This window comes from Tupaia chinensis, unplaced genomic scaffold, assembly GCF_000334495.1.
Source record: "Tupaia chinensis unplaced genomic scaffold, TupChi_1.0 Scaffold147038_1, whole genome shotgun sequence".
Lineage (NCBI taxonomy): Eukaryota > Metazoa > Chordata > Mammalia > Scandentia > Tupaiidae > Tupaia > Tupaia belangeri.
Window position 1 is genome coordinate 934,468 of NW_006206889.1, and position 8,602 is coordinate 943,069.

The window sequence follows — 8,602 nt, forward strand, 5'->3', positions numbered from 1 at the left end:
AGCAGGCTCTGGTTTATGACAGCCATGATGCCCCCAGCACCACTGGCACCACTGTAGCCCAGACCCAGATCCATGACAGTCCCCAGGGCACCCTAGAAGCTGCTGTGCCTAGCTGGGAGAATCTTGAAGAGCTGATATGGGCTCCAGGTACGCTCGTGTACAAATAGGTGCTGAAGGCAGGCCGGGGGCTGGAGGTGGACATCTCGTAGGACTTCTGGGTCACCCTGCTGGACATGAAGGAGCTGGAGTGAAGGCAGGTGGGCCGAACCAGACAGATTCTAGAAGGAGCTGGGAAGCTGCTTCTAAGGGGTGTGAGATGAACTGACAATTTTTTTTTTTTTCTCCAGGTACGCTCGTGTACAAATAGGTGCTGAAGGCAGGCCGGGGGCTGGAGGTGGACATCTCGTAGGACTTCTGGGTCACCCTGCTGGACATGAAGGAGCTGGAGTGAAGGCAGGTGGGCCGAACCAGACAGATTCTAGAAGGAGCTGGGAAGCTGCTTCTAAGGGGTGTGAGATGAACTGACAATTTTTTTTTTTTTTGGAGAGGTTACAATTTTTTTTTAGAGAGGTTTTTAGTATAGGCCGTGTGTGCTCACCAGAAAGACAGACAGACAGGAAGCAAGAAGTCACTCCCCCAGGGGTATGACCATACCACAATTCTTTCCTTTCCATTCTCCTCTTGGGATTCTGGGCATGCATGCACATGCACTCAGCATGAGTTTCAAGCCACCGGGTCCAGGACTCAAATCATCGTTGACCATGTTGGAGTCCAGCAACATAACCATTACGTCATATGCTGGCCCCCAACAAAATATTAACAAGCTCCATCTGAAGCAGATACTTTCTCGTAGGGTGGAGAGGACATAATCAAAGGACCTCCATTTATTATCCATGAGAACTTCAAAAAGTTTGTGGAAAAGTGAAATTAAAGTACACGTTTATTTTGGTGCAAAAGTATTTTGAAATCTATGCATATTTTTTCACATATTTCCCATGAACTTTTTTAAGCCCCCCTGCAGTGTTGGCGAGTCTCTTTCCTGAGGAAAAGCTGGTCTGGCTCATTGAATCAAGGTTTAAATGACATCCACCTTGAAGTGAATATGACCCTCTAGGCCAGACAGAAGTGTGGCATCTAATTAGGCCTCACAGACCTATGGGTGGAAAACAGCAAAAATGTCAATAATCCATAATAATAATCTAACAAAAATGCCATTTAGCAGGACATCTTGTGAATTTATCAGTATTCATCGAGAAGAATTCCATTGTTTTCTTCTTGTTACCATTCTAGCTGACGATTTCAGGCTCATGAAAGCTCAGAGCAAGTTTAGAACTGAATTTTACAAATAAATACAAGTCTAGTTTTTTTTTTTTACAAAATCTCCTTTTTTTTTGAGAGGGTTTTTCTTTAAGGGAGCTCAAAATCTCCTTTTTTTTGGAGAGGTTTTTGCTATAGGGAGCGTGAGCTTGTCAGATAGACAGAGAGAGACAGATACAGAAAGCGAGAAATCATCCCCCAGTGGGGATGACCACACTGCAATCCCTTCTCTTCCATTCTCCTCTTGGAATCTTGGGCACACACGCACACACGCCCAGCGTGAGTTTAAGCCACCAGGTCCAGGCCTCGAGCTGTGGTCAACTACATGGGAGTTCAGCGACATAGCCATTATGCTATCTGCTGGTCCCTCAAAATCTCCTTAATCTTATGCTATCCATGGTGACTTGGCATGATGTAGGTCAGGTAAATATTGTTGAATCTGTATAGTTTTGCAGGTATTCAGCATGTAAAATACAGGTCCATGCTACTGTCTACACACAGTAAGGATAAAATTCTCTTAAAGTCTTTTGCCAGTCATGAACATATTAATTAACTTTGCACCTAAATAGGTTTCCTCACATCCTAAGAACATGCATTATATGTTTACCTACATTTAAACCTTTTTTCTCACAAAATCAACCTGAATAAAATACGACATGTGTGAAGAAAGGAATCTTTGTTTTCTTTAATTACCATTATGGAGGGCCAGCAGGTAGCTTAACAGTTAAGGCACTGGACTCCCACATGGCCAATTGTGGTTAAAGTCCTAGAACTCATGGCTTGAAACTCACACCGGGCACATGTGTGTGCATGCCCAAGACCCTGGGAGGAGAAAATATTGCAGTGTGGTTATCCCTCCGGGAAGTAATTTCTCACTTTTCCTACTCACTGTCTCTGGCTCTCTCTCTCTGGCAAGTACATGTGTCCTATGGCAAAAAAAAAAAAAAAAAAAAAAAAAAACTTAAAAAATAATAACTACTTGGGGACCAGCAGGTGGTGTGGTGGTTAAGGCACTGGACATTCCCACATAGCTGACCATTGTTCAAGTCCTGGACCTGGTGACTTGCTTTCTCATTTTCTCTCTCTCTGTGGGTCTCTCTCTGGTCAAAATAAAATAAATAACTGAATAAATAAAATTAAAAATAAATAATTCTTTATAAAATAATAACTACCATGATAAATAATATTTTAAAAAAAGAAAAATGCACTGGGCATGTGTGCACATCTCCCAACAAGATGGAGAAATGAAGGAATTGCAGCATAACCACACCCCACAGGAATTGCTTTCTCCTTTCTCACTCTCTCTGTCTCCCCATTGTCTCTCTCCCTCTGGCAAGTACAAGTACCCTCTGGCATTTTTTTTAAAAAAGAAAGAAACTAGGGCTAGCAGTTGGCATAATGGCTATGTCGCTAGACTCCCATGTAGTCAACCGCAGTTCGAGTCCCAGACCCGGTGGCTTAAACTCACGCTGGGCCCGTGTGCGTGCGTGCCCAAGATCCCGAGAGGAGAATGGAGGAGAAGGGATTGTGGCATGGCCATCCCCCCGGGGGATGATTTCTTGCTTTTTGTCTCTGTCTTTCTGGCGAGCGCATGCGCCCTATAGCAAAAACCTCTCCAAAAAGGTAAAAAAAGAAAGAAAGAAAGAAAGAAAGGAACCCAACTTTTTCCCCATATGGGTGGATAATCAGCTGGACCAATACGATTGATAGAATGGTCATTCTTTGCTAAATGGGCCACAGTAAAATTTGTAGCATATTAAGTTTCCACATAGATGTGTGTTTCTCCCTGGACTCTCTTGTGTTTTATTGTCAAATCATCCATCCCTAAATGAAAAACCACACGGACCTAATCACCCTGTCAGGATATTAAGTATTAGTGTCTACCAGGACAAGTCTTCACACTGTTCCCCTCACATACTCCTCCTCCTCCCCTTCCCAAATGGTCCTGGCTTTGCATGGGCTTTTCTTCCCTTTCCATAGAAATGGGATAATTAGATTGTCAGGTTTCCAAAAAACCCTGCTGGGACATTGATGAGCCTAGCGGATATATTAGATTATTATGAAGAAAATTAACAGGCTTACCATATTTGGGAGCAAATTCCCTCTTCATTTATTAATGTTTTCCCTTTTATGTCTCACAATAAAATTGTATTGTTTTATCACTAAAGGACATGCAGAACATTTTAACAAGAAATAGGGTGGGGAGAGTTGCTAGTGTGAATGGGATCCTTTTTAAATTATGCTTTCTGTTTGTTGCTAATGTTTGGAAATGCAATCTATTTCTGTAAATAGTTTACACACCCAACAGCTTTTCTGTATTCTTTCATGGATTCTTTTTTATTTTATTTTATTTTTTGTTTTTTTTTAAAATTATTTATTTATTCATTACTTTATTGACCAGAGAGAGCCACACAAAGAGAGAGAGAGAGAGGGAAGGCGAGAAAGCAAGCCACCAGGTCCAGGACTTGAACCCCGGTCGGCCATGTGGGAGTATCCAGCACCTTAACCACCATGCCACCTTCTGGTCCCAAAATATTCTCTCTTTTTTTTTTCTTTTTTTTTTTTTTTAAGAGGTTTTTGCTATAGGGCACGTGCTCTCACCCGACAGAACGAAGAGAGACAGAGAAATACAAAGCGAGAAATCACCCCCCAGGGGGGATGGCCACGCCGCAATCCCTTCTCCTCCACTCTCCTCTTGGGATCTTGAGCACACACGCACACGTGCCTGGCGTGAGTTTTAAGCCACTGGGTCCGGGACATGAACCACAGTCGACTACATGGGAGTCAAGCGACATAGCCATTATGCTAACTGCTGGTCCCTCTTTCATGGATTCTAACAGCGTTCCTGGACATCTCGTGGCTTTGCAAGCAGACTCTGCCAGTTTTCTTACTGTGTGGTGCTAGGCCTGCAGCCCGCAGGTAAGTTTCAGCCCTGCAGAGGGAGAAGGCAGCCCTTACAGGCTGTGTTTCTCAGTCTTCAGTTTAGCAGCCTGCTAGCTGAGTTTGGCTAGTAGGAGGGCCCAGCCTGGCAGGAGCTTGGTGAGCAAAAGAGAAACATAAGCAAGAACCTTCTCCCTGGAGCACATGTTTCCCCAATGGTTTCTGCTCCTGCTGGTCAAGTCGGCTGGGGTCCCAGCTCCAACAAGTCACCCACCATGGGCTGTGTAGCACCTCCTCCTTCCTGCATGTCTCCATCAGGATGGTAACAATAGCTTCCTGCCTTTGCCAGTCTCTGACTTCTTTTAGCCTCTCAGCTATTCCATCACCGCATAACCAATTTCCTGTACTGAATTCTCTCTGTTGTAAACACCCAACATGGGATGAAGGTACATTTCTTCTGAGTAGACTTACTTTGTCTGCCAGGCCCTTCTCTGAATGCTGCTTGTCTTGGACCAATGTGATTTTTAAAAAAACTAGTTTAGGATGTCTTGGGCCACAGGAAGTATGTATGTTTTCATAACCCCAAACTGAAGTGAGAGTAAGCTTTGAGCTAGCCTGAGATGCACATTTCTCTATCAGCAGGTGGTTTGCCCAGAGTGAGTCATTACTGAAGTGCAGCTCTGCAAGGGTTTGCGCTACCAGTGCTCGCCAGCCCAGTCAAGTGCTCCCAGGTCTGGGAACTGTCTCCTGTGCTTGAGGTCTGTAAAGCCAAAGCTTTGTTCACTCAGCTGTGGATTTTTGTGATTTCTTATTTTTCTCTGTCGGTTGAATCCCTGGGAATATTCTTGGCATTCTTGTAAGATTATTTTAAATTATGCCTATAATATTTTACCCAGAACTATTACATAATAAGTTTTGTAATAGTTTTTCAAAATAAGTGGTGACCAAATATTGCCAGAAAGAGAAGTTGTTATATGTGGGGTTTTTTTTGTTTTTTGTTTTTGTTTGTTTGTTTGTTTTTTGCTTTTTTGTAGAGGTTTTTGCCCTAGGCCACATGCGCTCTTTGTAGAAAGAGAGAGACAGACTCAAATGAGAAGGAGAATGAGAAATCATCCCCCAGGAGGGATGGCCATGCCATAATCCTTTCTCTTCCATTCTCTTCCCAGGATCTTGGGCATGCATACACACGTGCCAACCTAAGTTTCAAGCCACCAGGTCCAGACTCAAACCATGGTTTGCGATGTGGGAGTCAAGTGATATAAACAGTACGCCATCTGGCTGGTGCTATATGTGCTTTAAAATCCAATTTTAGGGCCAGCAAGTGGCATGGTGCTTAAGGTGCTGGACTCCCACCATGTGGCTGACCATAGTTCAAGTCCTAGACTTGGTGGCTTGCTTTCTCACTTTCCCATTCTTTCTCTCTTTCTCTGTCTCTCTCTAGTGAATGCATGTGCCCTATAGCAAAATTTAAATAATAAAGAAATTTAAATAAATAATTCTAAAAATAAAAAAATTAAACCAAGGTACATTGAAATTAATTTTTATATATCTTTATTTTATCTTGACCAAAAAGGGTTCTTAAATTTACTTTCCATTTGCTGAGCTACCAGTTTTTATTCTTTCTTTTTTTAAAATTTGTTACAGGGTGCACATATTCATGAGAGAGAGAGAGAAAGAAAGAAAAAGACAATGAGAAAGCAAGCTGTCAGGTCTGGGACTTAAATCGCAGTCAGCCATGTGAGAGTCCAGCACCTTAACCACCATGCCACCTACTCACTCTCCAGTTTTTATTCTTTTATTATAAAAAGTTATCTTACTGGGTCTGGCAGGTGGCATGATGGTTAAGGGCACCAGACTCCCACATGGCCAACCTTGGTTCGAGTCCCAGACCTGCCAGCTTGCTTCTCACTTTCCCTCTCTCTCTCTGTTCCTCTCTATTCAAATTAAGATAAACAAATAAAGTTAAATAAAATTTTTAAAAAAGGAAAAAAAAAGCACACACACAAAAGGTATTTATGGGGGCCAGAAGGTGGTGTGGTGGTCAAAGTGACTGGATCCCACATGGCCAACCATGTAATTCGAGTCCCAGACACAGAAGATTGAAAAACACGCTGGTTGTGTTGTGTGCATGACTAAAATCGTGAGGAGAGAATGGAGGAGAGGGGATTGTGATGTGGCCATCCTCTCTGGGTGGTGCTTCCTGTCTTTCTCCTTATCTGTCTCTGGCTAGCTAAGTGCCCTATAGCAAACTAAAAAAAAAAAAAAAAAAAAAAAAAAAAAAAAAAAAAAAAAAAAAAAAACCAAAAAAAAAAAAAAATCTTACTGTTATACCTGGGTAAGCCATAATGGATATGATCATCCAAAACTATTTTAAAATTGCAGTATTACTAAAATCCATGCATGTGCATCGTGTGATAGCATTGTATTTTTATTTTCCTCTTTGGCTCAAACAACCTGACGTTAAATGTTAAGGAAATGGATCCAACTGATCCTCCTGTTTTCCAGTTATCTTATAAAGGAGTTTAATTCGGGGCCAGCAGGTGGCGTGGTGGCTGAGGTGCTGGACTTCCCACATGGCCAACCAGGGTTCAAGTAGCAGACCTGGCAGCTTGCCTTCTTGCTTTCCCTCTCTCTCTGGTGAACTCATGTGAAAGAATAATAATGATAATACATAAAATAAATAATGTTTAAAAAAAAGTTTAATACACCCTTAGGAGGCATGGGGGGAGAGGATTTCTCATAGCTTAGACAGACTGTGTATGTACAGAAAGGAATATAGACAAGCATACTTCCTTTTTGACAAATATAACATTTTTGAGGTCTTCTCTGAACGTGCTGGATTTCTGCTTGCTAGAGCTCTGGGTAGAGGTGATGGAGCCTGCAGGAAGGCTCTGGGAAGAGAATCGAGCTTATTCTTTTCCAGATTATGAGAAAAGGATATAATCCCCTCCACAAATACTCATGAAACTGCCCATCCTTTCTCTGATCCCTGCTTGTTTTTTCTGTGTTGTCTTATATTTTCCTCTTCTGTTCAGCCCTGTTTTTCTGTTCTCTGTGGCCAGATGCAGCACAGGTGCACATTAACCTTCCCAGTAGGCTGGGCTACCTTCCTAGTACATCCTGCTTGGCCCAGTCTTGGGCACTGATCTTACACATTGTGGCCACAGTTACCTTCATGCTCCTAATCAGGCTCCTTCTTCCAAACCTTAGAGAAAAATTAGGTTCCATGTAGCCAACCGCCATTCAAATCCTGACCTCAGTGGCTTGAAAAACACACCAGACCTATGTGCATCTCCCAAATCCTGACAAGATGGAGTACTAGAGAAAAAGGGATTGCAGTGTGACCACGCCTCACTAGGGGGTGCTTTCTCTCTCCCTCTGTTTCTCTGTGGCAAGAGCAAGAAACCATTGGCAACCCCACAAAAAGAAAGAAAATCACCATCAGGATGGCTCCCCATGCTCACCCTGTCTCTTCCTCCCCAGGGCTCCTCTCAACAATATACACCCCTCCTGGTCTCCGCCATTGTCTGTGCCCCACCAGCTGCGGCAGCACGATGAACCTCAGTATGAAGCAGGAACAAGAAGAAGCGAAAGAAAATATAAAGGACAGCTCTGTCCCGAGAAGAATTCTGAAAATGATTCAGCCTTCCGTAGCGAGCTCTCTTGTCGAAAGAGAAGACGAGTTGTCCAAAGGCTCATCCAAAAGGAAACATCAGAATGACCAGTTACCAGCTAAGACTTCCAGCTCTAGAGCTGTTACCGGTTCAGAATACAGTGAAAATAAAAATCTCCAAGGAGTCACTCAAGAAGCTTTTGATCTTATGATTAAAGAAAATCCATCTTCTCAGTATTGGAAAGAAGTGGCAGAAAAGCGGAGGAAGGCTCTCTATGAAGCGCTTCAGGAGAACGAGAAACTTCATAAAGAAATTGAGCAGAAGGACAGTGAAATCGCCCTCCTGAAGAAGGAGAACGAAGAACTGGCAGAAGTAGCAGAGCACGCGCAGTACGTGGTGGAGGTCATCGAGAAACTGACTGGTGAACTTCCGAATAACTTCGACTCCCCGGATAGTCAAGAATTTGATTCTGAAGAAGAAACTGGTGAGGATTCTGAACTGGAAGACTCAGAAATTGGCACACATGCTGAAGAAATTGTAACCTCCTCTACAGATGCCAAGCCGTGCATATGAAATTCATTACTATTTGACGTGAGATATATACTGCCAAAGTCTACCTCCATCGTAGTTCTTTGTAGCAGAGCGAATAAACTACATAATGCATAGCTGGAATAAAACTTCAGTTTGAAAAAAAAAAAATATATATATATACACAGCCCTCCTCAAGTCAATCTGGCTGTTGACTAGCCCCATCCCACCCCCAGGTCTTTTCTGTTTGTCTGTTCTTAACT

The 8,602-nt window shown here is 42.9% G+C and overlaps 2 pseudogenes; one reads left to right on the plus strand and one right to left on the minus strand.

Moving 5' to 3' along the window:
* LOC102497972 (keratin, type II cytoskeletal 8-like) overlaps nt 1-235 on the minus strand; it is a 9,186-nt pseudogene extending 8,951 nt beyond the window's left edge.
* Nucleotides 236-7,610: 7,375 nt separating this feature from the next.
* Nucleotides 7,611-8,384, plus strand: LOC102503117 (geminin pseudogene; annotated as a pseudogene).
* The last annotated feature ends 218 nt before the right edge of the window (nt 8,385-8,602 follow it).